The sequence below is a fragment of the Pinus tabuliformis genome, chromosome 6 (assembly GCF_031772625.1).
Source record: "Pinus tabuliformis cultivar Carrire ecotype Pingquan chromosome 6, CPIR1, whole genome shotgun sequence".
Taxonomy (NCBI): Eukaryota; Viridiplantae; Streptophyta; class Pinopsida; order Pinales; family Pinaceae; genus Pinus; species Pinus tabuliformis.
The window spans coordinates 2,090,438,105-2,090,455,380 of NC_142292.1; positions in this window are offsets into that span (position 1 = coordinate 2,090,438,105).

The following is a 17,276-nucleotide window of genomic DNA, read 5'->3' on the forward strand; positions in this document are numbered from 1 at the left end:
CTCTGAATTTAATATTCTTATATTTCATTGTATTTAGAACTTGATTTATTAGTTGATAATTTAGCTTTCATTTATTAATCTCAGGGCTATTTGAAACTTTGAACTAATGCATGCATTCTCTTTTCAGAAATGAGGATGTTTTTTACATTTTCAAAGTTTACATGAATTTGTTTAATGATAGGGACATAAATTTACTAGCATGTGAGGATCACTTAAGCCTATTTTTAATATTTAGTATTCCATCTTTTGTTTAGGATTTAGTTTGAGTTTCCATTCCTAGATTTTACTTTACATGTTTTAGTTTGCCCCTCATTTGTTTTTTATCATCCTAAATAGGATGGGTTGTAACACCTTAGACAAGAGAGGTCATTGTTAGAGATAAGTAGACATGACTATTCTTGTGAGAAAAGATTTTAATAACTTTTCTTTAATGATTTGAATATAAGTATTGTTCCTTTCAATTTTTAAAATTTTGAAAAAATATCTCTATGATGCATACTCTCAAATATTTTCTGTATTGAATTTTAGATGGTCAATATATATATATATATATATATATATATATATATATATATATATATATATATATATATATATATATATATATATATATATATATATATATATATATATTGTTGGTAACTATGCCCTTCACCACACTAGTGTTGTCATTGTTGATATTTCTGAAATAATTAAAAGAAACTTCAGTATGAAACACCAACAATATAATTGTCCAAGACACTCTTGTAGATTATTAATCTTTTCTTTCTATTACAAAAGCTCTAGAATTCTCTTCCTACTTGTTAATTCAACTGATTTATAATGTTAGAGTTTATGATAACCCAACCTTGTTTGTACCTCCTCACCTCCTTTTCAGCTCTCTCAACTAATGCCATCTCCTATTGCATTTTTCCATTTTCCAATAAACTCTTGCACAGTACCAATGCCTCTATCTCCCAGTGCCTGTTCCCATTTGCCAAGAATACTGGTGCACCTTATGTAGAGTTTAATTTAATTCTTTCTGGTCATACCCACTCCAATCATGTTATAATTTTTTCGTAAGAACATATCAACTCTGGATTTTAGAGACATCACTTATACATTAGTATAAAAATACACAAGCAATATGAAAGTAAATCTTATCACTAAATATGATGTATGGAGTTTTAGTGTACTCTGAATTATGGAGTTTTATTGCTTGGAATTGATTTGCAATTAATCCCAACCATATATATACTTCTTTGCATGCTTCTTAATCAAAATAATGACAATTAAGCGGTTATTAAAGGCATTAAGACCCTATAAACTTAGGCTACAGATACACTTGCTAAATGAAACTTCGAATCATAGGAGCACCATTCAGGTGTTATATAATATACATCAGAGTGTCGATTTGTTATTTGGTTCTCATGAAAATGTTATGTTCAGCCACGCCAACACATGAAATCACGCGTTTCGCATGGAACAAAAACTTCCATTGTGTTCACGAAAATGGTATGTTCTCTGGCCACAGTTGCAGGTTTCTGTTATATTTTCTGGCTACAACTTGGGTTGGTCCATAGGTTTCCACTGTTAGAAAATGTTATCAGGGTCGATATGAGTTCATATATATGTATATAATTTTGATATATTCAAACTTTGATGACAACTTTGATATATTCAAAGTTTGAATGGGGTATTGTTTTTGGATTGTTACAAAAATAATTTTTAGCTCTATGAATTTGGTTAAGCTAATGAATCTAGTCTAATAGAATGAATCTTATCTAATAAAATCTTATTTTAAACATCACTCCTATAATATATGAATTTTGAGTTTTTGATTTGCATCACGTATGTACATTTAAAGTTGTCTAAGTGACATTATCAGGAATGCATAATTTTCTTGTATTACATTTTCTATAATACTACATTTTTAAATATAATGGGTAGAAAGGGACTCGAACCAGTCACATCATTTTTTCATCACAATGTATTATATTTGGTGTTGTATTTTATTAAAGTTGTGCCAATAGATAAGTTTGCAATAACATTGTTGTTAATTATGTCATTGTTGGAAGTTTATGGTACCAAATGTTGGGGACTTGACAATACTGAGAAGGGAGGGGTGAATCAGTATTGTACAAATTGATCAACTTATACCAATTTTTCCCCTTTCTTTACAATTGATTAATTGATGAGTCTTTTTTTTTGCTAAAGCAAGAGTCAGACCTTCTATTTCATTAATTAGTAAATAAAATACATAAAATAAAACATTCCTTGGTAATTTGTGGACCAAGGATAAAACCCAACACTAACTGTTAATGGGCCAGAGGCAAAATCCCCGATCCCTGCAACCAAACCTCAAAACTTTCCGGAAACCAGCAAGCAAGAATATAGAGTCAGACCCAAAGCGAAACAATGTGCTATTTTGTAAAGATTTCATGTCCGCATAACTCACAACCCGCGAATCTGTGAAACAGATAAGAAAGGCGCTTCCCGCCAAGAACAATTTGCTTCCTGCCAAGAGTACTAAACACTAACTCCTCCCACCATTTTCCTGACTACCATCTTTAATCTCAACTATCAAAATTTCTCGCCCCATCCTATGGCTATGGCCAATATCACTGTGCTTAGAAGCACGACGTTTACCCATATGGACCCACAAACATGCTCGATCAATCCCATCCGTAGATCTGCAATGCAAGATCCAACGGTTGAGGATCATATTGCACTAGACTACATCATCGAACAATAGCGTACGATGAGGGCGGTATTCCATCCAACCCCACTGCCACATGGGGCTCGCTGAATGAAATCGCTCCCAAATAGGAAATACCACTTCCCGCTTGCAAGGCTTGCAATCACCAAAAAACCGCCCTGAACGCGGTATTACGAACAAAGAAGAAAAACCCTGGTTTTTGAGGCCACCGAGAGTTCCCGGTTTTCGGCCTCTCGCTGCATCTACTTTAACTGAACCATTGTGAGATGCAGCTCCCGCCATCCTGCCTGTCATCCAAAAAACCAAATCACCCGGGCTGCTACCTCTAGGATCCTCTATGAAAGTATTGACCCGAGTTGCGAAGGCTGACCATTGTTTGCAACCCTCTAAAGACCCGACTGTGAACAAACCGCTAATCATAAAGCTGCTAAGTCATCTGAACCCCACCTCCATGGCTATGTTCTGAAACACCATCCTATCTTCATTTGCTTGGTCATGACAATTTGCCTTTATTCTGTTCTGAGGTAGCTCTTGCCAATTCATCGCAACCCTATTTTCTGTGTAGATCACTCCTTGATTGGCCAGAAGATCCGCCAATTTATTGGCCATTCCTCGTACATGTTTAAAATTAACTGTTCAAAGGCACTCGAGGTGACTGTGAATCCGTTGAAAGACCTGGATCAGGCTCCAGTTTCTTGAGGCTTTTTTCGGCTTGGTGCCCAAACTGATTCTCTTGACCGATTTAATGGTTAACTCATAATTAGCTTCAACAATCACATTATGGCGATTATCGTGAACCAGGAAATCTAAACATTGCTCCATAGCCATTAATTCTGCCATATTGTTGGTGGCTCTTACTAAATGGAAATAGAAGGGTTGCCTTTTGAAGCACCATCAATGTTGAATTTCAAAAAAACATTAGGGGGAGGATGCCAGAAATCTAGCTCAGAATCCAAAATTAAAACCTTCGTATCCAGGTCCTGAGGAATAAGTCCCTGCAACCCTAGATGACTGAGAATCCTCAATTCTGTTACAGAAGGTGGATTCTTAGAGGGATTTCGGACTATAGTGCCCACTATCTCCTTAAGTTGTTTTAAGATCTGTTCAAAAAGGCAAAGGGATGGCTTCCTTTCATTCTTGAAGATTATATTGTTCTTTTCCTTCCAGACATTCCAAATAATGAAGCTTGGCGTAAGAGCCCAAGCTAAGCCAAGAACTTCATAATTTGAAAGTTTCTTCTCCACTTGTTTAGGGTGTTGATAATACTTCCTTTGTCACTATCAGACTATTGGAAAATGGTGGCGAAAGAATCCCAAAACCAAGAGGTAAAAATGTAATTGTTGAGAAGGTGCTTTTTGGCCCTTCTACTCAATGCGCAGCACCAACCACAATCGTGCAACGCCACCTTCTGAACGTGCAACACCACTTCAGTATGACTTTTGACTACCTTCCCGATGTCCAAATTGAGCATGGAATAACTCATTGGAAACCATTTCGAGTCTACTTTCCAAAACATCTTGAAGTTTTCAATTTGGAGCTCATTTTCCCTGTCAAAAGCTCAATCTCCCAAGACTGGTCAAAATGTGTAGAATGAGGCTGCCAAAATGTAGAGTGTTGTTTCAGTCAACTTTTGGAGGCCTTCCTCAACTGAAAATTGACCTCATGATAGCTCATTGAAAAGGTATCTTTGTATAGTTATCATTTGACTCATCAATCAAGTCTTTTGGACATTCCATATAGAGGAAAAAATGATTTTACCAAGGTAACTCCAGAAGTGCATCAACTCTCCTGAGCCACATCATGGTTTGGACATTTCTCCCAAACTATGAGACCTTTGTAAAAACTGAAGGTTTTTTTTCTTCTCGGGTCTATTATGGACAAAAACCTCTCTCACATTTTTCAATTTCATCTTTTCTTGCTCAGAAACATCATTTTAATAAAACCTATCCCGATGTGTGGAACAGGGGATTTGCATAAATGAAGGGAAATGAAGGGGATGAGGGGATTCTAAATTTTGGAGAAACTTTTGGGAAGTAAGGATGGATGTTAGGAAGTAGGGGAAAGTGTAATTTCAAGGATTGAGAGATGGGAAGGGGTCCAAAAGGGCAAAACATAGGCCTAACCTAGAAAAGTGTCAAATTGTAGGAATAGGCTAGGGTTTGTGGGAAAATGATGAATTTGAGGGATATCAGTGATGGTAAGTGTTTTAGAAGGTATATTAAGGATAGGGGAAGGTGTATGAGTATCACGATACAAGTTTTTTTGATGATTTGACCATCCAAGAAAAATTACCTTCAAAACCCTAGGAGAGGGAATTGAGCCTTACCTAAGCACAACTAAAGCACGAACAAGGTGTAAAATGACCCATTGGAACCTGAAATAATGATGACAACTTTTTGAATGATGGTACACTCAGTCAAATGGTGACATGGACCAATACTTGGAAAACTTTGGAAGGAGTGAAAACAATCCTAGACCTAGTACCTCGTGACCAAATTTTACTTGAAGACTCACTGAAATGACAAAATTTCACTTGGACACCCTAAGACCACTTTGTAAGAGCATGTTTGATCGCTGGTGGAAGGATGCAAAGACTAACACTAAAATTGGCTCCACTGGGGATGGTAGCTCCTTGGAGGTGCCAAGAACACCGTAGACCAAGTAACCTTATCCATTGGCCATGGAGTAAAAACAAAAACAAAAACAATATCTCAATCTGAAGTACATGACTGAATACTGATGACTCAAAGACACAAACTGACTTTTATTCAACTAAAAATTGACTCGATACTAAAACACAGCTGACAAAATGGAAAAGATGCTCGAAATGGAGCTTATTCAATAAAACCTACTCTAATTGTTCCATTCATCACCTGATCAAGTGAAATGAAACAACCAATGCAACAAAGTAAGCATTCTGGGTGTTGTTTGAATTCTCCACAAGTGCTTGTGTATGAGCAAGAAAAGAGAACTACTGAAATGCAAATCCCATGAAAACTTGTAAACAGATCCAAATTTTCCCAAATTGAATATATGGATTCTCTATCTGACTCCAAAGATGCTGCATAAGGATCTTGAAATTCATGTGCACTGGGACTTAGCTCATCCAATGGGTTACTTTTCTTCTCCTCATACCATGAATGCAAAATTTCATCTGAGTTTTGTGATGAGACTCCTACTGAAAATGACAAAGAAACCAGTTGTCGGATCAAGTTTGTATCAATACTTTTTTCAAGCTCACAGTTAGCTAATGGAGAAGGACTTTGACTGCAGATATCATCCAACACATCAGCTATTTGATCATGAAAAACTTGAAAACATTGTTGCAACCCATTTTTTATTGGTTCCAATGAAATTGCATGATTTGCTACAGGCTGCTCATCCTTTATTAAAGATATACTATGAAAATTTCCCTTCCAAAACTGAAATGATTCAAAACATAATGGCACAGAATCATCTTGAATCATTTGATCATATATTCCAACTTCCAAGTCTTCATCTGCAACTCGAAATTCAATGGCATTCGGGGGCTACAAATCTAAATATGGGAAGTCTTGAACAAGGATTTCATTGCCCTCTAGATGGTCAAGATCAAAACTTATCGACGGTTGATTTCTGATTGCACGAAATTTGTCTCTGATGAAATGAAACGAAGTAAAACAAAGAGGAAAATATCCTTCACTTACTTCAAAATTTGCTGCACTTTCCTCCTCACTTCCATTGTTGATATGCAACGGTCGATCACTGTATTCGAGCTGCTGAAAGCAAACTTCCTCATTCCACAAACCAACTGCTAATTTTTCTGCAAGACTAGCTTCTGTTTGGAGAACATAATCATCATCATACTGATCAAACTTAGTCAAATCATCAGTATAAAACACATTATCAAGCATACATGTCATATCAACAGATATCTCTTCTGCAAACTGATCTATAAAACAATCATTATCAGATCTATGACAACTAGGATAAGAAAGGAAATGTTTTGGATCAACCACTTATTTTTCTTCAATCAGCGAGCCATGGTCTTGAACATCATACTCATTACTTGTGGTGATTTTTTGCATCATCTCTTCCACTACACTTACCAAAATGTCGAGCTTTACCTCTAAAGATGTCGATTCCTTTGGATCTATGTTCTTCATCTTTTCTTCCTTAACTTTGCCCTTCTAATCAGCAGATTAGCCTCTACATCTATTGCATTATTTTGCATCTCTTCAAGTGTTTCAAGGTTCCTTTCCCTCAGCTGAAACTCCATTTCTGGTAAGGCATTCGGGTAGTGTAAGAGAGCGGATCGAGGAGGAGGCCTTATATTAGCAGGCATCGAAAAATAGACTTGGTTAAACCTGGCAAAAAATTGTTGTACTGTCTCCCCTAGCTATATTTTCAACTCGTTATACTCTTCTAGAATCAAGAAAGGGTTTTTTCTAACCACCCACTTGTCGAGGAAAACTTTGAAGAACTGCTGGAAATTTGAGATGCTCGCATTAGGCAGGGTTTTGAACCAACTCTTAACTTTGCCTTGCAAAGAAAGAGCAGAAAGCCTAATCCTAACATCCTCTTCATCAACTTCAAAAAGGTCAATAAAAGACTCAAAATCCAGTACATGTCTCTCAGTAGTGATGTTTTCACACTCACCATCAAATCTTGGTGGATATAGGTAGTGATTTTTAGGGAAAGAAAGGGATATAGGAGGTAAAATCAAAGGCTTGTATCTATCCAGAATTTTACAAGGTATAGGAGTATATACAAAAGCTGTAGAATTATTCTTCAACTCTTATGGCTCATCAGTTTGAAGATGGTCATCATAAGATTTGGAAGAAGGGTCTTGATCAAGATCAAAGGCATGCAAATATTTTGTATTTGCAATCTTCAAAGGGAAGGAATCACATGCAGCTATAGGATATTTTCTCAAATACAGTATACTTTGTAAAGCCTTCTTGAAATTCTCGGGAAAAGAGAAGAAATAATTTATAACAAAGAACGTAATGTCTTGGATGAAATTCCAGCTTGAATACCTGATCTTTCCATATTTTCCTTTCATGTTTCTATTGGTCAGGTTCATCCTCCATTGGAGTCCTTGGATATGATCTCGAAACTGATTTAGAGCCATCAGGTGAATGATTTCAGCCTTCTGGTGTCTGATCGTTGTCCACCATCAACAATCAGATCTGAACTTGATACATTTTGCTGAGGAACATAAAACTATGTTCCCCAATATGGTCGCCACAATGGTATCACCTAGATTGAACCTCAGGTTGAAGGAAGGAAATGCCAGGCTAACCACAAACCACGCTTAGCCAAGTAGCTATCCCTACTAGGTCGGGAGAGTGCTCTCTCCGTAAGGATATCTGCCAAGATGACTAGATCGGGTAAAGGATATTGGACTAGGTATAGTAGCACGATATTTTTGATTGGATTTTGTAGGGGTTTTGCCAGATCGGGAGGAGCTGGACAATTTAGGTCTAGGAAACTAGATCAGAATTGCAGGGTATTCAATGGGGCAATTGATCCGGATCTTGGGGGGAGGCCCCCAAGATCTAAAACATTGAAATGGATCTTGGAGTAGAGACCTCCAAGATCTGAAAGATTGAAATGGATCTTGGAGTAGATACCCCCAAGATCTGAAAGATTTCATTGCCAGAAGAAAAATAGGAGAATGCCCAATAAACAAAATCGCAAAGAAACTTTTTATTAAAACCCACTGATCTGGATTTAAATAGGAACGCAACAAATTACTGAGATAACCATAAAGACAGATATGTAGCAGAAATAATACTTCATTTCATTAATGGAGAATACTGAAATATTCTTACAACCAGAAATGAAAATAAACCAGCTAGGGCGATGGTAGCTTATCTCTGAGAAGAGATGTGTGGCTACATGCCTCTGAACTGTAAAGGCTACACTGTGGCGGACAATTTGTCCTTTTACAAAATGTGATTTGTTACTTATAGTATTTTTCAGTTACAATACCACGGGTCAATTCCATGGGTGAAAGAATACCATGGGTGGATTTCACAATACCACGGGCCAATTCCATGGGTGAATGAATACCATGGGTGGATGTCACAATACCATGGGCACTTACCATGGGTGAATGAATACCATGGGTGGATATCACTTACAATACCATGGGTGGATGCCATTTACAATACCATGGGTCAATGAATAATAAGGGTGGATGAGTACCATGGGTTGATGCTATTTTCCATTCGGATCATTGAATACCATGGGTGGATGCCATTTACAATACCATGGGTCAATGAATAATATGGGTGGATGAGTACCATGGGTTGATGCCATTTTCCATTCGGATCAGAAATGTAGGCATAGGATTTATCACTCAAGAGCTTGATGGGGTGAGATGTTTTAGACTGGTGAGAAGCTAAGAAGGGCATGTGAAAACCATGGATCCTTCCTAGACTGCAGAAAACATGAAATGGTGAATGGTTTCCCAAGGCAGAGCACTGATGCAATGAATTCCACCTATCAACTTTAAAACATTCGAATAGAAGCAATGAAATTTTAAATGAAGCATACAAAACAAATTAAAATATTATTACAAAAGAAGAAACTATACTAAAACTCATACCACATGGGTCCCGTAAAAATAGCCGCAATTCTTGTTAATCTCCTGCCAAACTGCTTACAAAAGGTGTACAATCAAGGTCTGAGCATCCAGCTGAGTCCAACCCTTTACAGTGAGAAATAAGAAGGACATATAGACATTGTTTCAACCTCCTCCCATCCTCAGGGGTTGAATCCCTAGCATGAGGAGCTAATCTAGCTAATACTGAACAGGAAACATCAATATAGGCATCTCAACGACTTACCTCTAAAAGTGAAAAATTGACTCATTTGAGCTCAAACTGACTTCTAAAGAAATGAATCAACCTTCTATTACTATTTACCTATCATAGTTACATTCCAATTCATCATTTACAGAGTTGAAACAACCTCCATGAGAGAGAATCCAAGAACACAGTGAAAATTTTGAAAAATAGGCATCCTGAGCAAAATCTACCCTACCCGCAGCGCCACTAGCCCAACGCGTATCACCGCTTTTAGGTCCCTTTGGGAGGCCTTCCCGGCATCCAAATTGAGTTCATGATATCTCATTTGAAAGGTCTTCAAGTCTACGTTCTAAAACACCTAGAATATCTGCAGTTGAGGCTCATTTGACCCCTCAAAACTTGATTCTCCCAAGACTGCTTCTGTGTGTCCAAAAAGTGGCAGAAAGGTCATTTTTAGGGTGTTTTTTGACCTTTTGGTGGACCAGTTTTTCCCCAATAGCTTTGAAAATCTCTAGGGTGCATGTCCTCATCGCTCTAAATCTAAAAATTCAAACCATTTCTTCATTGGGTGCCCCTAGGAAAAGCGCAACATCTGTGGCGCTACGTGTTTAGGCAGTTTTCCTGTGTGTAGAATTTCAAAAATTGGCAAATGACAAAAATTCCTCCAAACTTACCCATAATTAGTGAGAAGCACCATCATCAAGCTGCCTGATGAGCCAAGGAAGCTTTAGCAAGAAACCTAAGCCTATCCTCCTCCTTTTTTCCTTTTAGATCCCGCCTTAGCCTAGCCTCCCCATAGTCGCTGTCTTCTCTGTCCATGTTTGCAAGGCTTGAGGTTTTATGAAGGGAATGAGTGAGAGTGTTTTTAGGAGTGAGGGGATAGGAGATGACCGTCACACGGAATAAGTTGATCTTGCAGACAAGTTAGACCTTCCTAGAATCTAAAGAAGACCTAATGACAAGCAAACCAATCACACACTATCTTTCTTTAAATATGCTTTGATAAACAAAGGCAAACAAGTGTTTTAGGTCTACCTTGGGTCCAATGCAAGTTTGTGGAAGCCTCGCTCTTTCGATCCAAATGAGCTCCCTTGTCGCGAATCTGCAGAAAAAAACAAGCAAACAAATTAAATAGCACCTGAAAAGCCAATATCATAAAACATATTTAACATGAAAGTCAAGGAATTCATGAAACAAATGACATGAGACAATTTGTTGAGAAAAATGAGTTTGATTGTATTAATTCAAATCAAAGAAGAGCTTTACAACCTGTTCCTTGACGCTGTACAAGCTCCTCCCAGGGTCCAGCAAGAAGTCTCCTCTACTTTGACAAGTTTCACTCTCTTCCCAATGAAGCCAAAAAGGTATGTGATCTATCCTCTCAAGCTTAACTAGGAAGTCTCGATTTCACTAGCATTTACCCTAAAAAATGTTCAGCTTCTAACCTCTCCAGCAACTAGCCCAATGCCTGAATTTATAGTGCAATGGAGGGAAGTTACTAGGTCCTCCTTCAAAGGGATAAAGCCCTCCTTCAAAGGGATAGCTCCTCTCATCAAGGGATTAGCTCCTTCTCTTTTGGGATGCATGAACCACCTAAGAGCGGCCAATCCACGTCAAAATTCCTTCTAGAATCATCTAGAATTAACCCAAAGTGAGTTTTTTAGAATAAACTTGCGCCTTTTGGACTTTCACAGGGGTCCACACCCACACCTTTAGGGGCAGAGCGGGCAGGTCTGCGAGTTTTGTAAACAAAAGGTGCAGGACCACAGGTAACAGTGAGAGAAAGTGCGGAACTAGAGTTTTATTGATTTTCAATGTCTTTTTCTCAATTTCAAAGCTTGACTTGAAGAGCTGAGGTCTAAGACTTGATTAGGAGGACAATACAAGTGATGATAGACCCATACTGACTGTAAATAATCATGGTGACGATATTTTTGTGTAACAGATTGCCCCCTAAAGTGCAAATTCTGTAGTAGATGAGGATTTAATTTATCATTTAGGAAGAGTGAAGTACTTTATCATTTCGAGGATCATCTTGTGGAGAGCCCGGTTGGAACCTGTAAAAACATTCAATGCAAGATATATATATATATATATATATATATATATATATGAGATCATATCATCGCTGAGGTAGGCATTCCCATACTCAGATCAAAACTGACTTAGAAAACTAACTACTGCTCTGATACATGAATGATATTGTAATATATCACAAGTATAGACTCATGTGGACATAGTATGGACGCAGCCATCTGTTTATGAATAGTCCATTATATAATGAATACAAAATTCCTCGCAGCCTAGATTGTGGAAACTAGATCCAGGGTCTTCATTTCTACTTCCCGAAATAGTACGATTCTATCCATGCGAATAAATGTGTTGATGTCAAACATGGTAGAAACCACTTGATTACCAGTCAATGATGTAAACTTTTAAAAAGTGTGAGAGAAACCACCAGTGATGTCAATGGCTCTCAAAGTACCCAGTACAATCCATGAGATGTGAATAAATGTATTGATGTCGAACATGTCACGGAATCCTTTGATCGAAGGTCAATGATGCAACCTGTCGTCAAAGGCGAGAAACCTGCCATTGAGGCATGCAGATCCCAAGGTACTGACGATTTCTAGATCATCTTTCTAGATAATGAGCTGAAGTCGATAGAAAGCGATCCGTGGCAGGCAAGCCCACAACACGAAATCATAGATCAAGTTGAAGAAATTTAGTTGCAAGGACTGACTCAGGGATGGTCAAGATGGATTACAAATATTTTGCAGATGAATGGCTTATTGGCAGTGACCTCTTGAACACATAACGACACAACAGATGGCTTGGTGACAATTGACCCAAAGTTAATACCCAGAAACCGGCTGAAGACTTTCAATGTGGTTTGATCAACTGTTAGGCAAAGGATTTCCCAACCCAGGTGAATAAAAGTGTCGTGTTCAAGAGTGGTTACAAATTATGACAAACAGGCTCATTTTTCTCTCTTTTCCCCCACCATTTCTGGCAAGTACCTCTTTATTTTTGACAAGCTTGAGGAGGATAACATTTGCTTGATTGTAAGCTCATCCTTCGGATGAGTCCAACTTAGTTTAAATTCAAACCCTAACAAGGAGTGGTTCGTTCCTGTTTGTAATTGAACAGGTCCTTTACTGTGAAATTTTAATGAGTCCAATATAGGAGAAACTCGGCGTTTTTCAATTTTAGAGAGTCTAAAAAACTTAAGAAGACTCCACGGTTGATCTTTTTTGTAAATTTGTGTTTCCCAAGCCCGAAAAAGTATAAAATAATACTTGAGAGAATCACTTGATCTTTACGACCAAGGAGTAATTTTCTAATTAGTTCCCCTGATCCGAAAGAGTAAAAAAGCGATCAACGACATGTCGTTTTATAACCAATATCGAATTTGAAACGACAAAAATCCGGCAATCTTTTCATGTTTTTACGGTCAAAAAAGAGCTGTAAGTGGACTATCTTTTAGTTCCGTTTTAACGAGTTTAAAAGAAAAACTTGGCAATATTTTCATGTTTCAGGAGTTAGAAAAGAGCTTAAAGGTGACTCTAAATGTTTTTCTGTCGAAAATGATAGATTTCGCCTGAATAATCCGTTATCCTGAACAAAAATGCAAACATTACTCATACCTGTTTGAAATGGATAAAAATGTTGCAAAAATACCTTTCCAAAGTGAAACATAAACAAATTTGCAATTTATTTACTCAAAAAACTTATATAAAGGGCTTTCGTCAATTCATTTTTACCGTTTGAGTTTTGGGTGAGAAAATAGTGCTTTTGTTCAGAAAACTTCCCGTGAAGATTGTGGAAAATCCAACCGTCGGAATCAACACCGTCTTCTCCAGGTAATCCACATCGTCCCACTCTTCATTTTTAACCGTTTCATTTTTTGTTTTAGGCTTTTATTTCATTTTTTGGAGGGTTTTTAGGCTTAAAACCCGCACGCGGGGGCTCGAAGGTGTAACACTGCCAGCCCGCGGACCTCGACTTTTTTTCAATGGGGAAAAATTCAGGGGTCCGCACCTTCCATGTAGGCAAGGTGCAGACCCATGCACTGTGTCTAACCTAGAGGGTGCGGTCCCCGCCACAAGGGTTTTTAACCCAAAAATTCTCAAATTTGGCCGAAACAAATTAATTTCTAGCATTCTAATTTATCTTTTTACTTGATGCAGAGAGTACATCATGCTAGATTGGCGTGAACGAGAGCATGAGGACGTGGATCTAGCCATGTTGAATCACTAACCTTCGATCGATGCTTTGAAGGCGTGCGGCTTGTACAAATTCTGGGCCATACCTAGCATGAGGGCCCAGGTGGATTTCTTACAATGGTTGGTTGACAGATGGAGCATACAGGACCAGTGCTTCTTCATTGGCGGCCACTAGCTCGAAATCGAGCGGGAAAATATATATTTCTTGACTGGTTTGCCTAAGAGAGGCGAAGACTTGACTCTATTCGGGGCTAGGCTAGGTGGCCAGTCTGTCAATAGCCTCCGGTTATATTTCTGCAACAGCCAAGCTAGAGACAAAGGGATAGACATAAAAACCATATCCCTTCCTGAACTCATGGTGATCGCGTTTACTGTCACCAGACTTTGCGGGAGTGCCGCATTACATGTTGCCACTAGATCCCAGATGCGGATGGCAGTTGACTGGTTTCGAGGCACCATATTCAACTGGTGCGATGCTATGTTGGCCAATGTGAAAGGCCAACTGACCAGAGCCAAGAACAGACAACTAAAGACCTTTGGTTATGGGGCTTTGGTTGTGAGCTTTTGTCTGGAGAGGGTTCCCATGTTGATCCCGCAGCACCTTACTGTTGGAGCTGGGCTTCCTCGAGAGCCCAAACTGATGCGATGGGTCGCAATTATGGCCCGTCATCCGGACGAGGGGACAGAGGTTGTTCGATTCAAGCCTGAGTATTTCCAGTGGTTGGAAAACTAGGTTTTTTCTATTCAGGACTTCCCTTACACTGGGGTAGATTTTCATGGTGACCCATAGATGGCTCTTCCACCAGGAGAGCAATGGGATGACTCAGGTAAAATCATTTTCAACATTTTTCCTATTTTAATTTTTTATTATTTTTCTATCGCCCCAAAAGTGATAATAAAAGTTTCAAATGTAGATGTGGGTCCATAGCGACTAGCCACTCTCTAGCCTTACGAGAGGAAACAACCAGTTGCAGCCGTGCCAGCCCCACAGGACAAATCAGCAGAGATTTTGGCCGAGTTGGAGAGTCATCTAGAGCACTTGACAGGGATATTCCAGAGACCACCATAGATGACATTCCTTGTCGACTTCAGTGCTATTTGATTGGGGTCCCAGGACGTTTTAGGAGGTTCCTTTGCAAGGTGGCTCGTGTAGTGGTTTCTTATCGAGATCATCACCAGTGATAGGATAATCGCTTATTGTGGGCATATATGGCATTTTTGTTTTTTGTACTTATCATTTTTGCCGATCATAAGGTGTTTTTCAACCTATGATCGAGGACGATGTATTTTTGACACACTCCTATATATATATATATATATATATATATATATATATATATATATATATATCACTATTACCGGCTTATCTTGTAAATCATGTTATGGAATGGTTATAAATTTACATGTATGATTATTGCAAATGTCTACTTAACATTCGAGAAGCAATTGCATCTGCTAATGTATTTAAAGATCTTGGAATATGCTCATATTCAATATAATCAAATTCACGTTCCAAGAGATGCACTCTCAAAAATAATCTCAATAACACTTGATTTCTAATGGCATACACTCTATTAAGCTGTAATACAATAAGTTCAGAATCTAACCTCACTATCAAACTCTGAATCCCAAATGGAATAGATTGAGATAATAACTCAATCACTGCACTATACTCGGCAATGTTGTTCACTGTTTGACCAAGGCTTACCCCATGCATAGATACCAACTCGTCAGAGGCCGAATAGATAACCCAAGATGCAGAAGAAATATTCTTTGTATTACGACAAACACCATCAGTGAAACCAATGTATGTTTGGAGAGGCATCGACATCTGAAATATCAAGAGTAAAACCAAGATAAGCAGGAATAATGACGAAAAACACTCTCTAAGCTAAGCACACTGTTTAAACTAAAACACACCAGCTAGAAAGAAAAAACTATCCTAACTAAAAATCTCCATACCCATTCTTTAAGCATAATACGTCTTCAGGTAAAGACCATTTATGGGTTTACCTAAAGAGTCCCCGTCAAAGTCTACCAATTCATAGGCCCCTTTTGCTAGCTTTCGCTTGACAACATATGGACCATGCCACATAGGAACGAATTTTCCAACGCCTAATTTATCATTAGCTTGATCGTAGACTAAGACTAGATCTCCTTTCGAAAAATTTCGAGGGGTCACATTTCGATCATATTGAGCTTTCATACGTTTTGCGTGAGTCTCGATCACCAATGCAGCATCACGTCGATTCTCATCTAATTGAGCCAAGTACAACAAACTCTTTTCCTCTTCGGAAGTGGCTGGAAGTAACTCGATGGCCATTTGCAATGATGGTATTTCGCATTCAATGGGTAACACAGCTTCCAGACCATAAACTAGTTGGAAAGGAGTGAACACTGTTGATGTTTTTACTGAAGTTCGATACGCCCAAAGCGCTGAAAATAGCATGTTATGCCAATTCGACCGATGAATCCCAATGATTCACCGGATCATGATGACTAAGACTTTGTTGATGGATTCAACTAGACCATTAGCTTGTGGATAATAAGGAGTTGAACTATCGTGACGCAAACCAAGCTGGCCTGTAAGTTCGGTCATCATAACGTTTCGAAAATGACACCCATGATCAGTGATAATCGCTTGTGGGACACCAAACCTAGCAAATATATGATTGAACACGAAAATTGCAGCTGTCTTGCCGTATGCCTCAAATGTAGGCATCGCCTTGGCCCACTTGGTAAAATAATATACTGCAAGGATGATATACGCATGCCCCCCGGCCGAGTGAGGGTTACATGTAATAAAATCGATACCCCATTTGTCAAAAGGACCAATGAAAATTATAAGGTGGAGAGGAGCAGGTGGAGCGCGCATCTTTCGATCAAACATTTGGCAGTTGTGGCATTTTCGGACCGCGGTAATACAATCTTTAAACAAAGACGGCCAGAATTAGCCAGCGCGCAATATCTTTTGGGCTATGGCATACCCAGACATATGACTGCCACACACTCCAAAGTGACAGTCATTTAGAACCCTTTCAGCTTCTTCGTGAGTTAAACAACGTCGAAAAACAGAGTCTGCCCCATGGGCGATAAAGAGTATCCCCAATAATCCTGAATTGTTGGGACTAGAATCGTATTTTCCGACGTTTTGACCTTGAAATTTCTGGCTGAAAGGATTGGGTCTAGAGATAAACGATGATATCCCCATACCGTGGATCTAAAGTGCTGATTAGAAACAAGGATTCGTCCGCAATGGTCTCCTCGGCCACAGTTTCCGTATCAGTACGTGGGAAATCACACATTAACTCCGCAAAAACTAAAGATTTCTTAGACTTAGATTTCTCAAATTCCAAGTCGAACTCCTGCAGGATAACAATCCATTTAGAGTACTTGGCCCCTAGCAATTTCTTGGTCAAAATGTAGATCATAGGGTTGCAATCCGAAATTACTGTAGTTTTACGTAGTAAAATGTAGTGACGAAAACGTTGGACAGCTTGAACAGCTGCAAATGCCAATTTCTCCACATGTGAGTATTTTAGCTTAGTTGGATTT